Raw genomic sequence first — 23315 nt, 5'->3', positions numbered from 1 at the left:
GATGAAACTTCAGCATTCCTAGCCCAGTTACAAGCATTGCAAGTACAGTAATTACTGAATGCTCTTATTTTTTTTCCTTGTCTTAATGCATTATACGACATCCGTAGTAGGTTTCTGTGGTGTTTTTCGGGAACTAAACAAAGCACCATGTTTTTATTTTCTATTTCGACAGATATTGGGTAATGTGCAGGCCAGGTTCAATATTAGTTCACTAATTATGACATAAGCAGTAAATTATTGCATGCAAACAATGCAGTGTTGCAGCTGTGTTTTACGAATAAGAAGGAGCCGACCTGTTGCAGCATGCAGCACAACTCATATTCATTGATTGATCTAGCAATTGGCTGTGCTTCTCTTCTGCCTTGCCTGGAATCAAACGTCATCAATGAACTTTGTGGAAGTGAACACAGCCCTGTAACTTACTAACGCTTTGAGGGTCGATTTTTCTCATTGCAGATTCCAATTCTTCTTAGGGACTTATTTCGAAAAAAATTTACCGTAATTTTTCTAGGATGACCGTAAAGTGAGAAAAAAATATTTTGCTTTGGTATATATTCACTCTTCATTCATGGATAACAACAATAAAGAAGGAAATAAACATCAGAATTAAAAGATTTGATGCATTTTTGTGCACATAGTTCAAGGCTTTGAAAACCTGCACAAGATAATATTTTGCAACTCTCAAATGTTCCTGCTCTTACACTAATACGTACGAACGTCCATAGCGTAATCGAACTGCATAGGTGCGCGCACTCATGAGAACTGTCTGGTTGTGTGCCCATCAAAAGCAACACGTGTGACAAACTTCCGCTATTCTTCATCTTATCGCCAACCAGCTAGGGCAATTTGTTTTCGCGAGTCTTTAAAAAAAAAAAAAGGAAACGGACATGCGTGCACGGCGGCATCCATCCTATGCACACCCCTGTGAGCTCGAAACGAGCCAGAAACAAGCGGTCGCCCTTTCAGCAATTAGTAACAAGATGGATAGGTTTGCAAGCGCAAAAAGCCGAAACCGCCCGCGAAACAAAACCCAAACGGCCGCCTGCCCGCGTGCGCGCCAATGCGCGAGTGGTAGTATGTAGAGGCGCGGGAGCAAACTAGCGCTAAGACAAACCATGCAATGAAAACCAAGAGAGGGCGGCGCTCGAAAAAAATTCCGTGTTCCCACATGGTGGCAGCACATTACAGAAAAGAAAAAAGTTTGGAAAGTGGCGTGCTTTTTAAACGTACAGACGGCACCATAAATATACAGCATCAACCATTTTTGGACTTGTTCGCGGCGCCGTATATTTACATCGTTGACTCTCAAAGGGTTAACACGGCATGACAACCCTCTAGATATTCCTAGATGGAAATTAGCATCGGCTTACAGGGAGCATTTTAAATAATTAACTTATTTAAGATGCAATTTTATAAACGATTTTAGTAAAGATGATGCTGTTGCATAATTTACCACTTTTATTATTGGTATGGCTGAAAAGTTTATCCCAAAAGGGAATGGTGGTTTACTTAAAAGACGTGTTCCCTGGTGGGACGTAGATTGTAAAGAAGGGCGATAAAGGCAGATTAAGGCATGGGGCTTATTGTGTAGATCGCCAAATGCAGAAAAATCTCATTCAATTTAAATACATAAAATCGCAGGGAAGGCCAACGCTCATCAGACAGAGAAAGAAAGCAGGGTGAGGTTCCTCTCTGGTATAAGTTATGCACACAGGAGGTGAAAGCGTGGAATGGCCTAAGGCTAAAAGGTCAGCAAATCCATCCATTTCCTCTGTTGAATGACCAAAGGGATTCTTAGAAGAGCAGGCAGACTCCCTAGGGAAGCAGTTTGAGCATGTGTCAAGGTTAGTCTACTACTCGCAGTCCTTCATGAAGTACAGACAAATAGAAGAATGTAAGGCATTTGTGTGTAAATCATCACAAAATGCACCACATAACCGTCCTTTCAGTATTGCCAAGCTGAAAGCTGCCTTGATCACATGCAAGAGCTCTGCACCGGGACGTGATAGAATAATATGTGACACGATTAAAAGTACACACTGATACACAACGGATGCTACTCGCACTTTTCAACACTATTTGAGCTGCTGGATATCTTCCATCTGCATGGAAAGAAGCAATTGCGGCCCCCGTTTTGGAGCAAGGTAAAGATCCTTCGGCGGCGGCAAGTTACCGCTCAGTAGCTCTCAGAAGTTGCCGTTGTAAGCTCTTTGAGAAAACTATGAATCCGGGACTCATACATTTCCTTGAACTGAACAAAATGCTTGATCCCTATTGGTGTAGGTTCAGAGAAGGGCGCTCTACAACCTATTATCTTGGTGCGCATTGAAGGAAATACCTGTGACGCATTTGTACACAAACAATTTTTCTTATCCATATTCCTTGATAGGAAATTAAAACTAATATGATATTGAATATCGGCGATGTATTATCACATCGATTTTACAGGAAACTGGTGTACCCCAGGCAGGCGTGCAGCTGGGCACTCTTTATTGTTAAGATGAACACAACCCGTGCTTCATTAACACTGACCATTTTTTATTCCGTGTACTTGGGGAACATTCAGATAGGCTTCAAATCCTGTAACCTCACAGTGTGCTAGACACAGGTACAGCAATGCTTGAAACAAGGTGTCTAAGTGGGCAAACAAAAATGGATTTAAAGTCAACCCCCACAAGAGTTCTTGTGCTCTTTTTACAAGAGAGTCCTGGTTCCAGATCTTTCTGTAAAACTGCGTGGACAACAAATACCTGTCAACAAAGAGCACAAATTTCTAAGTATTATACTTGACTATACCTTGAAGTGAAATGTCTAAAAAACACTGAACTTACTGAAAATATCATCTCGCATGTCCTAGGGCATCAACAGGAAGTGTTGAATGAATCTTTACAAGAGCCTAATTCGATCACGATTAGGCTATGGCGCCGTAGTATTCAACTCTACCCCCCCCCCCCCCCCTGATTGCACTAATGATGCTGGATCCCATCCACCATCTGGGTATCTGCCTAGCCACCGATGCTTTCAGAACAAGCCCTATTGAAAGCTTGTATGTAGAATCGAATGAGTGGTCGCTCCATCTGCAGAGATGATACATCAGCATCACATGTTTTCTCTAGGTGCACACTCTAGTCTTGGACATCCGTGTTCTAAAACTGTTAACGATCTAACGTGCAGTGCACTTTTCTATAATTGACCCTCTGTGAGACAGTCTTTTTCACTGCGTGTGAGGAAGCTTAGCATGGAAATGGATGTCCCACTGTTCGAGCATCGCTTAATGCCTTCAGGTAAGCAGTGACTGCTTTGGAAATGGCAGCTAATAGAACGTGATATATCTTGTGTAAGAGTTACAAAATACGCACCAGAGCTCTAAATTTGAATGCATTTCCATGACCCTCAATCGAGGTACTCTTGCTCTGAATTCTACACCAGTGCATCAAAGTCGCATGCTGGCATGTCTTGCGTGGCTGTTGGGGCCTCCCTCATAATCAGATGTATTCGACCCTCATGCAAGTATCCTTACTGCAGAAGTCTATGCAATACTGTCTGTGGTTAAACACATAAAGCAATTAAAACTCGAGAAAGCAGTAATATTCACGGACTCCTTAAGTGTTGTAAACGCACTAATGTCCTTAATAAAACGCAAAAATCCTATTTTTATTGAGCTTTACTTGTACTTGTCCAATATTTATTCATCTCGTAGACATGTGACAATATCCTGGGTTCCTGACCATGGATGTATCGAGGGTAATATGCTAGCAGACCAAATGGCCACATCAATTACATCGCAGGCTATTAATCCTATCACTGCTATTCCTGCCACAGATCTCAAGCCTTCTTTGCGAACGTAACTGCGAAACCACTGGCAGTGCTTGTGGGACACTGACACAGATAAGCTCCACTTGATTAAGCCAGTTAGGTTAATGACCTTCCTCTACGAGAACATGAAGAACTGATGTCCTATTCTGTCCTCTTAGAGTAGGACACACATATGGTACTCACGATTTTCTATTGATTGGTAATGAACCTCCAACCTGTGGTAGATGTGGTGAGAGGCTCACCGTCCTCCACGTCCTCATGGAATGTCAGGAAGCCGAAAGAGAAACATTTTCCTGTAGCATACTGCTATTGTGTCCCTCTCCATCCCAGTACGTTTCTTGGCGAACAACTACTTTTTAACACCAAAGCTGTACTAGGTTTCTTGAACGATGTGGTCTTTCGCGTCAACCCTTTGAGGGTCAATGGCGCCCCGAACAAGTCCGAAAATGGTTGATGTGGTATATTTACGGCGCCGTCTGTACATTTAGAAAGCGCGCCCATTTCCTAACCTTTTCTTTTCTGTCATGTGCTGCCACTATGTGGGAATACAGAGAATTCTTTTCGCGCGCCTCCCTCTCTCGGTTTTCGTTGCATGGTTTGTTTTAGCACTAGTTCGCTCCCACGCGTCTATATACAGTGGACTCCCGTTAAGAGGAACTCGCTTAAGATGAACCCTCGGTTAAGATGAACAGTTGAAGTCGTTTGTTTGGTTTCCCATTGAGTCAATGCAAAAAAAATCCGCTTAATATGAACACTACACACACGCTAATCGGTTAAGATGAACTTTCACGGCCGGCCGCGCCTTACCCGCGCAGCTTTACTCGGCCCTCCGAGCAGCACTTTAGGGGAAAGAAAGAAAAAAAAAAGACAAAAATGAAAGCTTTATTCTGCTGTCGACCATCTGTGCAACGCGGGGAGATGAGGAGACCTAACTACCTTGGTGTTTCTGCGAAGGTTCCGCTGCTCCTCCGCTCCTCCTCTCCCATCCTTCCTCACTCATTCCTCTGTCTCCTCCCGACCCGGCTACAAGAATTAGCTGTGCCCTCAAGTTCATTCTCTCCTTTGCCTCCCCATCGCCGGACCCTCCCCCTCTGCCCTGCACTGCGCCAATGTGATGAGCCCTTCATACGAGGCATCGAGGCTTCATACGAGGCATTTTTCGAACAATTCGAGGGCGCTGAGGAATATCTTAGAAAATTAAGTGAGATGTCTGCATTTGTAGCAGCCGGGCGATTTTCTCGACAGGCACAAAAAAAAAAATAACAGACTGGGTAACAGTCAACAGCGCCTGATGCCTTACTAGGGCAATGTGTAGTATACCACTAGTAGTGCAATAAATGCTTATACAGTCGAGCCCACTTATAACGGCCCCACTTAAGACGAACGCTCGCTTATCGTGAACAAGTCCGGCGTGACCGTCAAAATATACGTTTAGGCTGTGGCGCTCGGTCTCAGCTACAACGAACGCCCGCGAGCCTAGCTGATCGGCTACAGCGAACGCCTTGGTGTCGCGGACCACTTTCCACGTGGCGAGATCCGCCGACCCTGTGCTGTGCACGCTCCGAGAATTGGCTTTTCCGCGGCGTCTCACCAGAGGCACGGAGGAGCAGCGATGCGGCGAGGGGATCGCTGCGATAATAAGAGAAAAAAAAAATGCTGGCTCACCACCCATGAGCAACGTGAACACGCAAGTCGAAGGGAAGCCTGAAAGTGACAGCTCATTCGCCACGGGACCTCACTCGCCATCGTCGACGTCAGGGCAGCGGCGAAGTTTTCCACCGATTGACAATGTAGCACGTGATCACGTGCTTTCGTACTCCCTCTTCTCCCTCCCTCCCCCCCCCCCCTTAACGCCGCGCCTCACACCTCACATGACTGTGGGACTGTCTTTTTCTTGCTTGTGGTTGTGCTAGCATTGTCGGCGTTGTTTCCTACTGGTGTGCTCCCGTGCCTATCCGAGATGGCAGACTCGCCGGCGTCTACTTCGACAGTGAAGCGAAAAGCTTTGGACTTGGCCACGAAACTGTTGGTCTTGAAAGACCTTTCCCAAGGCGCGAAAAACCACGAACTGGTGAAAAAGTATGGTTTGTCAAAATCGACAATATCCACGATACTAAAAGAGAAGGACAAAATCTACAAGAGTGCCGCCACGGACTCCGCGACGAGGAAGCGCCTACGGAAAGCCACATATGCAGACGTTGAAGACGCGCTTCTAAAGTGGTTCCTTAATACTCGAGCACGCAATGTTCCCATCAGCGGGCCGCTGATGTTGTCCAAAGCAAAGGACTTAGCGTTCCTCCTGGACTTCCCAGATTTTTCTCCTGGCAATGGCTGGCTCCATCGCTTCAAGCTCCGCCACGGAATTATTTTCAAGACCATCAACGGCGAATCGGCATCGGTAAGCGACGAAGACATCAACACGTGGATGTCTAAAAACTTGGCCCATGTATCAAGTTATGCTGAAAGGGATGTGTATAACGCTGATGAAATGGCGCTATTCTGTCAAATGCTGCCTGGCAAAAGGCACGCTATGAAGGGTGACAAATGTGCTGGCGGCAAGCACAGCAAAGTTCGCATAACTGTGGTTTTGTGCACCAACATGGATGGAAGCGATCGATGCTTGCCATTTGTCATCAGTAAATCAGAGGCCACGTTGCTTCCGCACATATGTACCAGTGCGTTACAGGCATAACTCGAAGTCGTGCATGACACGCGAGTTGTTCGCGGAATGGCTAATTGACTTTGGCAGCAGCATGGCGAAGAAAGGGCGCAAAGTTCTTCTGATTCTCGACAACTGTACCGCCCACCATGTCCAAGCTGTCTTAACGGCAGTTGAGCTGCTTTTTCTGCCGCCAAATGTAACTTCAAAAGCGCAACCGCTGGACATGGGTGTAATACGGTCGTTTAAAGTGGCTTACAGGCGCCGTGTTGTGCAGGGGATGCTGATTGCAGTTGATCGCCCCGCTGCCAATGTGCTTCTGCAGGTCTCGCTGTACTTGGCGATAGAAATGATCAAAGCGGCATGGATGGAAGTGACACCCGAATGCATCCGGAATTGTTTTTGCAAGGCCGGCTTCGCCGACGCACCTGAAGCAGGCATTGAAGACACTGAACAAAGCCAGCCTGACGACGACTTGTGGCGACGCGTTGTTGACGCTAACCTGGCCGGCTGCGATCTTGATTGGCAAGATTTTGTTGATGTGGACGACGCTGCTGAAGTTGCAGAGTCGTTTTGCGACGAGACTGCCGTCCGGGAAGTGCGGGCATCAAGCGACACCGAAGCATCGGACTATGACAACGATCCGTCGGAGCCAGCACCCGTAAGCACGACCACAGCAGTGAGCCATATTGAGGCACTTAGAAATCTTGTGTATTTTAAGGCCTTGGGTGACGAACACATCGCAGCTTTGAACAAGCTTGAAACCGCCGTCATTGGATGTGCTCTGACAAGGCAGACAACGATCACCGATTTTTTTTCTCGGTAAAGTTTTGTTTTGATTCATGTCAATTTTTGTGTGTGGCCCACATACCACGAACTTCTGGATAGAACGAACGAATTCCGCGTGACGCTCGGGTTCGTTATAAGCGGGCTCAACTGTATTGCAGTTATTTTTTCCCTGAAAGGCCATGTCATTTATTTGTTCTCATATATGAGGTATTTGGACACACACTGCGTGCTCAAACATCATTTTTAAATGCACTCCTGATTAGACAAACTTCTGATAAGGCGAACACTTTTAATGATCCCTTGGAGTTCGTGTTAAAGGGAAGCTACGGTAGTACCGCCCGCGCATTGGCGCGGGCGGGTGGCGGTACGGGTTTTGTTTTCGCGGGCAGTTTTGGCTTCTTGCGCTTGCAAAACTGATGGCTATCTCGTTACTAATCGCTCAAAGGGCGACCGCCTCTTTCTCGCTCGTTCAGTGCTCACAGGGGTACGCATAGGAAGGTGCATGCCTTCTCGTGAAAACTCGCGAGAAGGCATGACACTCGCGAAATCTAATTGCCTCTGGTTGGCGATATGAAGATTAGCGGAAGTTTGTCACATGTTTTGCCTTTTTTGCGGGCACGCAACCACACAGTTTTCTTCAGTGCGTGCACCTACAGAGTTCGATTGCGCTATGGATGTACAGTGCTCACGGAATGAAACGCGTCAATTTAGGGCTAAGTAATGCGCATACTTTCACTTCAACCGGCTGCAGTTCGTGTCACATCGACGTAATTGTGGCGCGTACACTTACATCGGAGCCCTCGTCACCTTTGGTGACCAAACTCCTAGCGATATGACATTGTGCTCTCGCGTACTTTGCACATATGTAGTGTTGTACTAAATGCTCCGTGTCCTATTTCAATCTGTGAGCACTGTACATATTACAGTGAAACCTCGTTAAACCGTAGTTGGCCGGAGCTCGGGAAAGGTACGTACTAAACGATAGTACTGTTTAACCGAATAGCATGAGATCGCCCACTTACCTGTCGAAAACGGAACTCAGAGAGAGTGCGATGAAAGGGGAAAAAAACATGCAGTATTTATTCACTTCGCGCGACAAAAGCGTTATTTTCGTTTGATGCCGCGGCGGCCTAGCACGACGACAACAGCAGCCTCAAACTTACTGAAGCTGCGTGCCAGCTTTTCACCCAGCCCCCTCTTCTCGGCAAACACTCGCATGGCAGATTCCTCGTTGGCGTTACGTATTCACCGTGCACGTGCGCAGTAGTGCTGCAGAAGTCCCGGGGGCGCCTTTTTCATTGCCGGGTGCCGGAGTTTGGAATAATTTTAATTTGGAATAGAGTTACGTTATCACGCCGCTATTGTCGTCGCGACGATTGTATTCATGAGGCTGACGTAACGTGCAGCTTAGGCCACTGTCGGGCCTGAATCGCCCGTGCTATAGCTTTCCATGTCGTCCTCGTCACTGTCGCTAGTCGACACTTTGGCAACAACACAGGCAAGGATGGCGAAAAGTCGAACAACTTCATTGCATTCCAAATGCCACACACTGTAGTCAACAGCAGATCCCTGTTGCGTGTCAGCGCCGACTTCTTCGTGTCACGTTCGATAGCACGGACGATGTCTAATTTTTCTTCTATGCTGAGCACCCGGCGTCTTTTTTATCCAAGCTTCGGAACGACGCGAGTCCTCGCTTGCACGACGCCATAACGCTCTCTGGCACCGCGTCGAAATGATGTTGATGTTGATGTGGCTTCACGCGCAAACGCACAGGGCGCTTGGAGGCCGTTGTTCCGATCTCTAAGGCATGTTGTTCTGCCGGGCCGCCCGATGGAGACGGCGCAGCGCCGTGTTTGCGCGACGAAAAGTTGAAACACTACGTTTTAACCGATGCGTATGCAATAAGCTGGTACAGTTTATGCGGATACAAAACACATTATGTTCAATGGCCGCTGAGTCGGGGATTTGACTTTACTACTTTTAAAATGAAACTACTGTTTAAGCGGGTACGGTTTAACGAGGTTTTACTGTAGTGTAAGAGCAGGAACATTTCAGTCTTGAGAAATATTCTCGTGTGCGTATTTTCAAGGCCTTCAACTATGTGGATAAATATGCCTCATTCTATTCTCACTTTACGGTCACCCTAGAAAAATTGCAGCGAATTTTTTTCGAGATAAGCCCCCTAAGAAGAATTGAAATCTGCAATAAAAAAATCGACCCTGGGCGGGTCGCATATGTCGAAAGAAATCGACCCTCAAAGGGATAGTTTCGTAGCACATCCTCTCTCCAGAGGAATTTGCTGTAATAGTAGTCTGTTTAGCACACACCTTAAGGTGCTTGCGCTTCAAGGGCTATGTTAAGGCGGTAAGGCGTTTAGAAAATTTTTGCCTCTGACAAAATTTTAGTACATTGTAATTCTTTCACAATGTATTTTTCGTGTCTTTGGCACACTTCATAGTCGTTGCCACATTTTATTACATGTATCTTTTATTGCACTTTACAGCGACAGTCTTTTAGGCTCCTTTACAGACCTGTCACATCCATTGCTCACACCGTATTTACTTGAATCTAGGCTGGGCCCAATTCTAAGCCGACCCCCAAATGGCCGAAGCCAGAAAAAAAAGAACTTACCTCGAATGTAGGCCGAAGAAATGAAGTGAGGACAGCGTTCACAAATGAAAACGGCACTTATTTAATATAAACATGCCAAGCTCACTCTATGTTATCATCGCTGCTAGCCTCGTCGTTATAACTCGGACCACACGCGCAAGCTCGCATCCGCGCGCCCAGGCGTTCGCAGACAGTGCGGCACAGCTTGCACGCATCGAAACGCAGCTCGATCTTGGTGAACAGCTCCTCTCTGTTATCATGCGCTTATTTTCTTTATCGCTGTCATCTCCTTGCTGTGGCACAAGCAAAAAGCGTCCCCTGTTGCTCCTTCCAACGACGGATGTTTCTCTCATCGATGCCTCTGCGGCTAGCACAACTTTTCATTTGAAATCGGCGCTATAGTTGCGTCGCCTGTTTGGTGCTATTACGATAATGCCACGCTATTGGCCACTCTGCATGCCAGTACGACACAGGTCAGAATAGCAACGTCGCTCGTGTACTTCAGTTGGCTGCTGCCACTACTAATAGCGGCTGCGATACTGCCTTTTCTAGATAGCGCTAGCTATGCATGATATTAACATTTTCGATTACAAACTGGCACGTTTTTTAAAATCTTTGAATCTAAGCTGACCCTGGAGTTTAGTGTATGATTATTTGAAAAACACTATTGGCCTAGATTCGAATAAATATGGTAATTCATTGCTTTACTTTGAACTCACTACCACTGACCTGGCACTCTTTGGTCATACTTGGTCCTTTCGCCACAAAACACTATATTCATTGTCATCAACATTGAAGGTTGCTGTTGGATCTGTTTTTTTTTACTTTCCACTGTATTAGCATTATTATTCTATTTTTTTTTTCCTTGTCGCAGGTTGCCAAACGGATCTTTGTGAAAACTCTCACTGGCAAGACCCTCACCCTAGAGGTGCGTGTACCTGCCGTTGCTTCCTGCAAATGTTCTAATCATCTTGTCTGTGATGAATCATGTCCCACACATACGCACTTACCTGGTGATAAATGCAAAACACCGAATCACTATATGCAACTTCTGATCGCTTGTCGGCAGTGTTCTATAACCTGTGAAGGACTGTGTAGTCTTGTGACCCTTGTGGCTTTTTTTTCCCCACCTCATTCTTAGGTTGAGCCAAGTGATACCATCGAAAATGGAAAGGCGAAAATCCAGGACAAGGAAGGTGAGTTCTGCATGTAAGGAAGTGGACATGCTACTTTCACAACGAGGCGGTTAATGAGACTAGAGGTGCTCAAAAACATTACATTTCTTGCTATTTTCTCATAAGGGTATGCCATCGACCACGGTCACATAATAAGGGAATGTGAGGTATGTTAGGGACAATAGGCAGACAAATTTTGAATGGTGTATGTCTGAATCACGCGTTTAGTGAAGGTTGTTAAGCCATAGCCTTTGGCCTGTTTAAAGGATTTCGGAGAAACCGTTAAGTATGTGCCCTATATTCTTGGGAGGGTCGTAAGCTCAAACATTTAGTATTTTCAACAAATGGTTACTCTATATGTGACATTCACTGAAAGTTTGAATTGTCTTATGTATGTTTCAAAATAATTCCTAATACTAGTCCACTAATTGTAAGCCTTGCAAACATTTACCGAACCCTTGGTTTTCCCCTATTTTCATAAAGGGTTCATAGGTGGTTACTCCAATGTCCTCAGCAAATTAAATAAGGCACCTTGTTTATCTTTGCTGAATGTAATGATCAGGTAATGGATAATGTGTAGGCAAAATTTGGAGTGTGTTGGTTAATTTGCAATGAATTGCATATGCAAGTGGTCTGGTTTCTGACGAGTATCTCACAAGCAGCACAGAATTTAGCTGGTTCCCCTGGCAGAACGACAAATGACACCGAGATCATCTTTTGCAAAAATAGGGGGGAACTCTACTGCAGATATCTGGACAAAGTTAGGTATGCATGTGGATCAAGTGCAGCTTTTGCAGGGAAAAAAAAAATATCTACAATAAATAAGTAGCCTTTGGCCTGTTTGAAGGAGTTAGAAGAAACCCTTAATTAAAGATGTGCTCTATATTCTTGGGAGGGTCATAAACTCAAACATTTTGTATTTTCAAGAAATGGCTATCGTATATGTGACATTTAGTGAAAGCTTGAAGTGTGGTATGTGTGTTTCAAAATAATTGCTAAATACTGGTCTTCACTAATTAGAAGCATTGCAAACATTTACCGAATCCTTGGTTTTCCCCTATTATCATGTGGCATAAAGGGTTCATAGGTGGTTTCTCCGATGTCCTCAGTGAATTAAACAAGGCACTTTGTTTATGTTTGCTGAATGTAATGATCAGGTAATGGATGATGTGTAATCAAAATATGAAGTGTGTGGGTTAATTTGCGGCATTTGCAATGAATTGCATATGCAAGTGGTCTGGTTTCTGACGAGTGTGTCTTACAAGCGGCACAGAATTTAGCTGGTTCCCCTGGCAGGACGACAAATGCCACCGAGATAATCTCTTGCAAAAATGGGGGTAAATGCTACTGCAGATCTCTTCATAAAGTTAGATGCGTGTGAATTAAGTGCAGCTTTTGCATAGAAAAAAAAAAAATCTGATCAAGTGTTCGAAAGTGTCATAAGCCGTTCTCAGCTACCAATGTTCTCTCTTTTACTCCAAGTTTATATTTTGTTAATATACGGGCATTGTTAAGTGCATTGTGTGACGAAACTTCAGTGTTCCTGGCCTAATTGGGAGCACCGCAAGTAGTTAGTGAACCCTCTTTTTTTTTTCTTGTCTTAAAGGGGGTATGATACCCAATTTTCAATCATAATCTGTATTGTGTGAGGCAATCCTTGTGTGTTCAAGAACACCTTGGCGAAATTTTAGTGCATTTGAGCCAGCACGTAATTTGTAATTGAATTTTTTTATATTGTACTCGAGTGGCATAACAGTCAAGCAACACTGGCATGCTCGCGAGCCTTGACGTCACAGGCTGCATGTTGGCCGGGCGAGCATGTATGTTCCAGTGAAGAATCGGTGTTTCAGCTTTGCACACATGCTGGAAGCTTCTGCTTTGTTCAGCTCGCCATTGGAATTTTTCAACTTGCAGTGGCTGAAACAATGGCACCACGGCACCTATGCAGCGCTGCGGTGGGATTGTTTCAAAAGGCGAATGAAGCAAGGAGTGCTCCGTATCGTTGTTCAGTTTCCCCAAGGAGCCCGCCAAGCGTAAAGCTTGGGAGATGAATGTGGGCAGGAACGACTGGCGCTCATCTTACGCTTTTGTTTTGTTCTCGGAATGCTTCACGCTAGACAGCTACAGCGAAGATGTACGCCTGCTCGCCGAGTTTTGGATAGATGTGAAAAAGCTGAGACTGCATCCAGGCGCAACGCTGACCGTGTTTGCGCACCGACCCATCCGGCAGGCAGTGCGCCCACCAAACATTAGCCTTGCTATTTTTTTTTTTACCGATATCTGGTGCAGTAAAGTAAGATCAAGTAAAGGTTCAGCCAAAGCGTACATCGCGCTGAATCCTTGCGCTGCAGACGTGTGCGGGATTTTGTTTACATATGCTCCTTGGAACTGCAGAGGGGAAAAAAAGTGGTGGGAAAGCGCGACAGCTTAAAGGGCCCCTGAAACAATTCGGACAAATTTTGTAGACGCGTAGGGTACAGCTTAAGTAGAACATTCGCACCACAATTTAAGTGAAGTGTTGCATATTAATGGAGCTACAAGCGATTACAAGTTACCCTCCTCCCTAGCCTCCTCCCTAGCTTTTCCTCCTCAACTCGTTCGCTCGTCTACTGGCTTGCAGAGGGACACAATGTCGCAGCTTGACATATTGCCAGTCGCTACGTTTGCAGTCCACAACGCAACAAAGTCGAATCATAGCGCTTGTGAAAAGACAGACGGACACTGACGGCGGAGCTCTCGTCAAAGACGGAGCACGTAACACAAGCAGACGACATTTCCTGTGTGCCGGAAGTGCTCAAGTGTGCTGAAAAATTGTTCTTGTGCATTCTCTTTATGTTACTTTCTTTTTATAAAAACAAATTAACCAGAATTGCAACTATTACGAAGATCATTTGTTTATCACAAAGTTGGAAAAATTATTTATCACGCCCCCTGGTCAGCCTAAAGCCCCTGCATTCGCGTTTCCGCCGACCAGGTTAAGTACCACCAACCTACCCTCCTCCTCCACGCTCCTCTCCCACTCACCCCCTTAGCTTCCGGCGTCAAGCGGAACTTCCGTAGCTGCAGCTTCCTGTTCTGAGTGGAAGTGACGCTATGTTTCTTTAGCATTGTTTACTTATGCGTCGACGGAGAGGCTTTAATTGCACCAGCTGTGGTTTAAACTGTGAATGCGATTGCATTCAAGAAACACCGCCTATTGTAATCAGCGATCTGATCGTATTCGCTGCTTTGTATCAACCTGCGAGGGGTTGTGCCACGAGAGACAACCTACAGTGGAATGTAGTGCCTGGGCGCTTGGAGACCACTGCCGTTTTTCATACATTTGGAAAACGGCGACCGCAAACTACTACTTCAGCGGAATACAACAGCTTGTCACCTTTGCATTCTTCTCATGGTCACTGCCACAGCTCTGCTAAGCACGCGCGGGCGTCTCACCATCGGCAGTCAAAGCGGAAATTCCCGCAGCGCAACTCCCGGAAGTGGAAACGCCGGAACCGGATTTGGTGTGAGGGGAAAAGGCGGCGCACAACTAAGGTTGTCGCTACTTAAAGCGGTGGTGGCGCGGGGATGGAGGGGCTTTAGGTCAGCCAATCGGATAGCTCGCCCCACTGACGTCATATGGGTGATTTCCGTCAAATGGGTAGGGGCGGCTTAAAATTCCGCCGTGCAGTGTGCTGCGATCGGCAGCGATGTGCATTTTTAAAACCTTATGATAAATTGCACGCTTTACGCGGAGCACTTAGATGTGTCAATTAATGATCTGAAGAACCTACTCTAACGACTCAGTATGTTTGTAGAAAATCGTCAAAATCATTTCAGGGTCCCTTTAACAAAATCGTAGATTTGTTGAGTACAGATCGGAGAGACCTGAATGCATGGAATGTGGGCCAGCAAACAATCTACGTGCGTAACAATTTGTGTTGTGTGAAGTAGCACCAGCCTTCGTCTTCTGTGAACCGCTGGCTAAGCAGCGCTGCACGGATGAAATAACACTGCAGAAAGGTGTCGGCAGCACTTCACGCAACGCCAATGTCACCATCTTATCTTGACCACGTTTACTACGCTATCTTCGTCCATGGCCTCCAAGATAAAGGCGCGCCAGCTGGTGCATGCATATCTCCGAGACCATATTTCGACACTGTGCTGGTGGCGATGAGGTCGAAGTCAGAATGCCTAGCACCATCGCTGCTTCTGCTGCTCAATGATTCGTCATTTGCTTCTTTACGCAAAGTTGGCGTTGTAGGAGACATGGCACATGATATCTGGAGCAAATACAGCAAGAAATGGCAATTATGCTCCGAGCTCACGTGGTGCGGTGGCCAATTTTGTAGCAGGCGATAGCTCAGTTGCATGCAGCGCATGACGTTACACACGGCTTGGCAGTATGGCCGTGGGTGCCAGAGGGTGGGGCTTAGATACCGCGAGTTCTAGCTCATATTCCAGCTCACATGTGTAGCCATAATAGACCCTCTACTACAATTTCTCACAGAAAATAGCAAAATGGTGGGTGACCGTGTCATACCCCCTTTAATGCATCATACAAGATTCGTAGTGGGTTTCCGTGGTGCCTTTGGTGAACTAAACTAAGCACCATTTAAAAAATTTTTTTAATTTGAGACTGATTTTGGGTAATGTGCAGGCCAACTTCAAAATGCGTTCACTAAGTACAGCTTAAGCAGTAAATTGATCCTGCTGCCCTGGCAGAACTGCGAATTCAATAGGAACCACATTTGGCAAGAAAAAAGGGGGCAGGCGTGTACACTGTGGCCAGTTTTCTGGTGTATGGACAAAGCACTGCTTTCTAACCATTAATTTAAGTTATGAATTTTTCGTACCATTCATATCATGGCACCATTTTAATACATATGTGATTTAATTACATGCAACTTCAGTTCTCGTTGCAACTGTACAAAAGAAACAGCTTTGCTGGAAATATGATGATTCAGCAAGGTCGCAAAAGCCTTGTTTTGTTTTGTGAGAAGTTGCCAGTGCACTGCATGTGAACAGAGTTGTTGGGCAGTGGTCGACTAAAGCAAAGGCAAATGAGCTCCCTGCTCCTACCAGTAACTTGGAATGCTGAGGATGCAGTATAAACCCATTTCGTCTACACTCTGCTCTGGTCATAATACTGTGGCCTTGAAAATACATGGGCAGTTAGCAAATGCAGTTATTTGTACAAAGCACGAAAAAGCCCTGATTTAATGTTGTACTCAACTGAAACTATTAATGTAAAATATGTGCTTGAAAGGCAACCAATATGTATGCAATGCTGTTGTACAGTCCTTGAGGCTCAGCCACATTTCTAGGCCTTTGCCAGCATTGCATTAACAATTGTTTTAAATGTTTCCAAAAACTGCTTACATGCCTTCTTTGCACAATGTTGTATCATATGGACTCTGATTTGCACCTTGCGCAGGTAGTGTGCTGGTTCACGCATGACCACCACCTTAGGGCCTTTCATCTTGTGTTTGAGGTATGATAAAACGGTACAGGACGGACATTGGTGTTTCACTGGTGGCATATTAGCTTTGTGTCAAAACCTTCCAATAAGTCCACCGAGGTTAAAAGTAGTCCTTGTAGAAGGAACTTCAGCTATCGGCTTTCGACTCCTCCTTTGTAGTTCCTTTTGTCACACAGCAGCAAGGGTAATGCCCGAATTGTGACGCATGGAGCTTGAGATGTGAAGTCTGCGGCCCATCCGATTTCGTGCAGGCGTCTCGCCTGACCAGCAGCGTCTGATCTTCGCTGGCAAGCAGCTTGAGGATGGCCGCATGCTGTCTGACTACAACGTCCAGAAAGAGTAGACACTGCACTTGGTGCTGTTGCTGTGCGGTGGAGCCAAGCAAAGCACTAGAACAAGAAGCACGTGACGAAAGTCTAGTTGGCTGTGCTGAAATTCTGCAAGGTGAGCATGTCGCAGCATCTTGCATGAATGCTTTGTTTGTGCTTGGAATACAAGTCTTCTGGAGTGCCCATCAAAGTATGTCGGGAGGGAGAAACCATTCACAAATTCCTGTGCGCTTGCCGACTTTTAAAAGAAAACCTAAAATCTGCCAACTGTTGGGATTAGGTGTTTGATACGTATTTGGGTGTGTTCCAAAACTTGGAAAAGCCAAAAAGGAGAGAGGGCATAGAAATGCCAGAATCCTGACAGGAACCATATTGTTAGTAAACATCTTTCATCAGACACAGATTGGCTGAGCCCAGTTGGCACAACACTGGTCGCTCCAGATGCCACGTGGTGCAAAAGGTGAAAAGCATCGCTTTAGGTGATCAGCCAGGAATGAAACCTCCAGGTGGCACAGTATTGCAAACTACATTAACTCCTTCCATCAATCTTGAATTCAAACCAAGCTTATTCAAATTTCTTTTACCACAGTATTACGAAGAAAATTTCTCTCGCCATCTGTTCGCGGCGGCGAAACAGCATCTGTGCTTGGTCAAGATTGTGGGCCGATGTTGCTAGATACCATAGATTTTCTCATTGTATTAGTGCCTAGAGGGAAATCTGGTACCACCGTATACTGGAGTTATCTAACAGACACTGTGCCGTCATGGGAATGGCGGTATGTGGGTGTGCGAGGCTTGTGTTCGCTGGTGTTGTATGAGGCTTCGTCTAAAACGTGGATACGGCTACACTGATAACGCATGCTTGTAATAAAATCTTCACAAAAGGTTTTCATGCACCTGTATTACTTCTTTCAGTGACGTTTACTCTCACCTGCAGTACATAGTCAAGCAAAGAGAAAAAAGAATAGACGACAAACTGTTACAGAGCTAGCGCGAATCTTGTCTGTTCTCCAACTTTAGTGGCCTGCTGATACTTCTTACGTTTGATATCATTTTACATGCACTTGCAAGTCCTCATAATTAAACAAAATGTTTTTATAATAATTTAAAACAACCTTTTTACATGCTGTATTAGTTGGAAACAAATCCTTGTGACAGGCAGAACGGTGCTAGCCAGGCACTTCAAGACGTCCTGCTCTCCAACATTGATGCCAATCCGAAGTCACAATATGCCGGCGTTTCCATGCATACCACGGAGCAGCAACTCCAGATTACCCTCTAGGTAATATTGCGAGAAGCTCTATGTTGGGTACGATTGGGTTGCTGTCTTTAGGTTGCGTGCATGCTCTGTAAGGCACTCATTCACACATCTCATCTGGGCAACATAGACGTGTCCACAGGTGTAGGGAATCCTGTACACCACCACACACATGCATAGCAAATACTTGGTCTGGCCGTACAGGCCACATGTGCACTCTTGCCACCTTGTAGGCATCTGTCTACGTTCGCACAAACCTGGTCTAACTTGTTCTTTCTCGGGAAACTAAATTTTTTAAATAAGACAACTCAAAATACAGCACTCCCCCCCCTAGTGAGTTGCCAAACAGAGTGATAAAAGGTCCAGGCATCTAGGGGTTTTTGAGCATCGTCCGCTTTGCGTACTGTAGAAACCCATGTATAATACAAACCTGCATATAGTACGAGGTGGAATTTTTGCGACGCGAAATGGAAAAACAAAAAGTTTTATCCGCATATAATACGAGTTAGGAAAACTCAAGGAAAACATTTATTTAAATTGCACTCCTCACTTCATTCGCTGTCTTACTCAGCAGCACTCTCTTCAGATAGTTCCTCGTCGGACATATCTTCCCAGAGGTACTCATCCTCTGTGCCATCGAGCGCGTTCGAGATGCCGCACTTCTTGAATGCGTGACGCACAAGGACCTCTGGTATACTGGCCAATGCGTCCACAGTTCACTTGCATAGCGTGGCTGGCGAAGCCAGCTTCATCCGCCCGGTCGGTGTCACTGCGGGCTCGCCTGAGCGCATTCAGTCTACATAAATAACACCGCTTGACCGCATCCTTGAACGGCTTGTTCATGCAAACATATAAAGGCTGCAGCTGAGACGCCATCCCACCCGGGATAACGACGAGTTCAGTGCCGGATTCGTGCAACAGCTTCTTCACTGAGTCGGCCAAATGGCAACGAAATGCGTCCAGCACGAGAATGGACGGGAACGACAACAGTGCACCGGGCTGCCTACACCAGACGTACTTTATCCAGTCAAGCACAAGATTCTCATTCATCCAGCCTTTCTCATGGCATCTCACGACCACATTCTTTGGCAGCTCCTCACCTTTAGGCACTGTCCAGTGCTTGAAGATGACATAGGGTGGTAGCTTGCGTCCGTCTGCCGTGCGTGACAACATGACGGTAACTCGCGTTTTCTTGTTGCCAGTGGACTGGACATAAACTTGTTTAAGCCTTTTCGTTCACGGTGAGGGGCGATGGCATGTCCAGATAAACTGGCATTTGGTCAGCATTGCCACTTTACCCTAGCTGGAAGTTCTTGGACTTGCGCAGTGAAATAACGGGGCGCTGGAAAGGCACACGCAGCCCTTCGAACGATTCGGGCAGCTTTTGCAAAATCAAAGTTCGGCGGCGTAAGGAAAATCCAGCATGGCACATGTAGCGATAAATACAGTGCTTGCTCGCTTTGACGGCGGAGCTTGGTACCCCTTTCTCTCTTGCAAGCTCCTTAGCTTTTGCCTGCATAAGTTCCACGCTCATAACTAGATGCACGGCTCGCTGTTGGCGTACGAATTCCGTCAGGGCGAGTTCGATTTCCAGGAATGTCCCACTCTTCGGGCCGCGAAACCTCCTTTGCGTTCGCTGCACACGAAAAGGGCTTTCTTCTGTCGACGCCACCCACGAATGCTTCCCTCGTTCACGCCAAACTTCCTCCTGGCCGCACTGTTGGCAATTTCCTGTGCGGCTAAAATACCCTTTCTCTTGGAAACAGCCGAGTACTGTTTTCGTGGTCCGGACATCTTGGTCCTTCAATGCGGAATAAAAAAAATGCCCTTCGCGAAGCGTGGTTCGCACGTGTGCTGCCAAGGTGCGCACTCAACAGCAAACGATACTGTAGTCACGCAGCAATAACAAAACCAAGCCGTAGCCATGCAGCAATAAGGAAGCCAAGCCGTAGCCACGCAGCAATAACGAAGTCAAGCCATAGCTACGCAGCAATAACGAAACCAAAACTTCTAGCCCAAATTTCTGACTGAAATTTTTTTCGGATCTGCATATAGTACGAGGCGAAAATTTGAGGCGTTAACTATAAGAAAAAAAAACCTTGTATTATACGTGGGGTTTTACGGTATGTTGCGTGAGCACCTCTGAAGCTGGTCCTGCAGCTGGAGACGCTAGTGAAGGCGGGGACTTCTTTGGCAAAGACACCACGGTGTTGTCACTGTCCATGTGCGCTGGCTTGATGCTGTGAAGCGACACAGCATCTTGGGGGCTGCATCTATCGATGGTGACATGCTTGTCCCCACGGTGGAGGACCTTAGATGGCCCGTATGTGGGGGTCGAAAAGGCCGCTGAATGGCATCATGTCACACGGCGTCATGTTGCACAAATACTTATGGGCATGATGTGAGCCGCGGGGGCGCAGCACGAAGCTTGCTCATTATTTCACATAAACGAAGTGCGTAACCACTGGAAGTCATAGGTGTCTCGTCTGAGCCATGCACAAAGAACTTCCCTGGCAGCCTGAGTGTCGTGCGATAGACCAACTCGGCGGCGCTGCAGCCAATGATTTCTTTTAGGTGGACCGAATGCCCAAAAGGACGAGCGGTTGTGCCTCCGCCCAGTGCTCTTCGGTTGCTGTGAGCATTGCATTAAGCTGAAGTTGAAAGTGCTCCCCCATGCCATTGCTCATAGGGTGGTATGCTGTTTTACATATGGGAGAGGCACCAATGAGTTGAGCGATGCCAGTGAAGAGGGCCTATTCGAACTGCCGGCCGCCATCCATTGTGATCGGGGAGGGCACCCCGAAGCAAGCAACCCAATGGTACCAAAATCACTGGCAACCATTTCAGCTGTGATGTCCGCCATAGGGATGGCCTCCGCCCAACGGGTGAATCTGTCCACACATGTCAGCAGATAAGTCTGTCAGTGGCAGGGTGGTAGCGGGCCAACAATGTCCAAATGAACATATCGTATCGAGAGTCGGGGGTTAGGAGTGCTCCCAGTGCTGTCAAGGTGTGTCACTGTATTTGGAATGCTGGCAGGCTACACATTCACGTGCCCAGCGCCAGACGTCACGATTAATGCATGACCAGGCAAGCTTTGCTGTCACCAGCCTCTGTGTGGCTCTAATCCCTAGATGAGAGAGCCTGTGCACAGATCCAAAACATGGCTACGGAGGCTGGAAAGTTTAAGTGGGCGAGCTTTGCCGATACTTGTGTCGCAGCACATTCTGTCTTGGGATCCAACAACTGACAGCCACTGCAGCTTTGGGGCAGTGGTTGCGGTCAACAAGTTCTTCAGCGCGTCGTCTTCACGTTGAGCTGCTGGCAAAGTGGAGAAATCGACCTGCTGTGTGGGCACAGTGGCATTTATAGGGCTTCGGAGAAGGGCGTCTGCCACCCCCCTTGACGTGGCGGATGTCTCTTGTGAATTTAGATATATGTGACATTTGGCGCGATTCTCGCACTGTGTGCGTACCACTGTCGGATCTTAGCGAGCACAGGGCATAGGTTGTATAGGTTAGTGGCTTGTGGATTGCATTTCAAGGGCATTTCTCAATGCACTTAAAATGCAAAATAAACAGATGCAAATTTCAGTGCAGTGTCCTTGCCACATGTTTATGGTTATAGGAAATTGTAATTTGGCAAACATTGGAGCAAAACAAATAGCATCAATTGCTAGGTCTATTGGATATGAACACAACTGTATACCCAATTTACTCGCATAATAGGCGCACTTTTTTTCAGAAAATCCGGCTCGAAGTTCGGGGTGCGCCTATTACGCGGAGTAAAATTTACGAAATTTCTTCAACTCGCATTCTCGTGCATTAAATTTTAACATATGTCAGGAATATGGCTACTCTCACATAATTTACCAATAAATTTATTAAGACTATTCAGAGTCCGAGTCGGAGAGAACGGAGAGAACTCGTCTTCTTTGTCTGAGCTCATCCAGTGCATTGGAGATCCCAGTCTTATTGAAACTTTTCCTGACGACATCATCGGAGATCTCTCACCAAGCTTCCACGATCCATTCGCACAGCATTTCCATAGGCAGCCTCTTAATTTTGCCACCGGGGGTTAGTTGACGCTATCCTCCAGCCATCCAATTGGTGTACAGTCATCGAACGTTGTCATTAAAAGGTTTATTTAGGGAAATGTCCAAAGGTTGCAGCAGGGAAGTGAGGCCTCTCGGAATCAGGGCAATATCCATACGCAGCTCTGACAACTTCCCTCGTACACGTTCTACAACGTGCCCACGAAAACTGTCTAAAACGAGCATGGCCGGATACAACAGGCCGCCCGGCCTACGGCCCCAGACAGTCTTGAACCAGTCTACCATCAATTTCGCAGACATCCAACCTTTCTCCTGGACCCTCACGTAGATGTCTCAAGGGAAATTTCCCTTCGGGAGCGTCTTTCTCTTAAAGATAACATCAGGCGGTAGTTTGCGCCCATTTGCAATCACTGCCAACATGACAGTACACCTTTGTTTTTCTGCGCCAGATGTTCGAATAAGCACACTTCGTGCACCTTTCTCCTGTACTGTTGTATTTCTCGGCATGTCGAAACAGAGAGGAGTCTGATCTGCATTCCCAATCTGTGACAAAATGGAAGTTTTTTTGCTGCCAGAGCCGTATGACAAAACGGTGAAACTCGAGTGCCTTGTCCTCGTATGCTGAGGGCAAGCGCTGGCACAACGTTGTGCGCCTCCTCAGGGTAAGTCCGTGGCATTGCATGAAGTGCGTTGTCCATCCGGAGCTTGCTTTGAAATATTTTGCTTCGATGCCCGGCGCTCGGGCAATTCTGCGTGCCTCAGTCTGCACTATGTCGAGAGACACTGCACAACCATCCTGTCGAAGGCTCCGTATGTGTTGAACGAGTTGATCTTCCACTTGTGGATACTTTCCCGACTTTGCACCGCGGAAGGCCCGTCGTGACTTCTTGGTGGCCTGAAGTTTTTCTTGCTGACCTCGCCAGTAGCGAATGCTTGTTTCTCCGACACTGAAATGCCTGCTTGCAGCACGGTTCCCATGCTCGAGTGCATACTGCACAGATTTCAGTTTGAATGCAGCCGTGTAGCTGCCGTGCTTGCCCATTGCGGAACACGCTACCACACGAACTGCACGCAGCTTGCAAAATGGCGAGATGTGGCGTTTTGTCTTTTCTTTGCCTGTGTCAGCCGGTGTTGAGCATTGACGGCGATAGCAATGTCGCTTGT

The 23315-nt window shown here is 46.5% G+C and overlaps 1 pseudogene; it reads left to right on the top strand.

Annotated features, from left to right (window-relative positions):
- Positions 1-23315, top strand: part of LOC126543135 (ribosome biogenesis protein NSA2 homolog) — a 41936-nt pseudogene that overhangs the window by 3136 nt on the left and 15485 nt on the right.

This window comes from Dermacentor andersoni, chromosome 10 (assembly GCF_023375885.2).
Source record: "Dermacentor andersoni chromosome 10, qqDerAnde1_hic_scaffold, whole genome shotgun sequence".
NCBI lineage: Eukaryota > Metazoa > Arthropoda > Arachnida > Ixodida > Ixodidae > Dermacentor > Dermacentor andersoni.
Note: the sequence above shows the minus strand (reverse complement) of the source record. Positions and strands in the feature narration are given on the sequence as shown.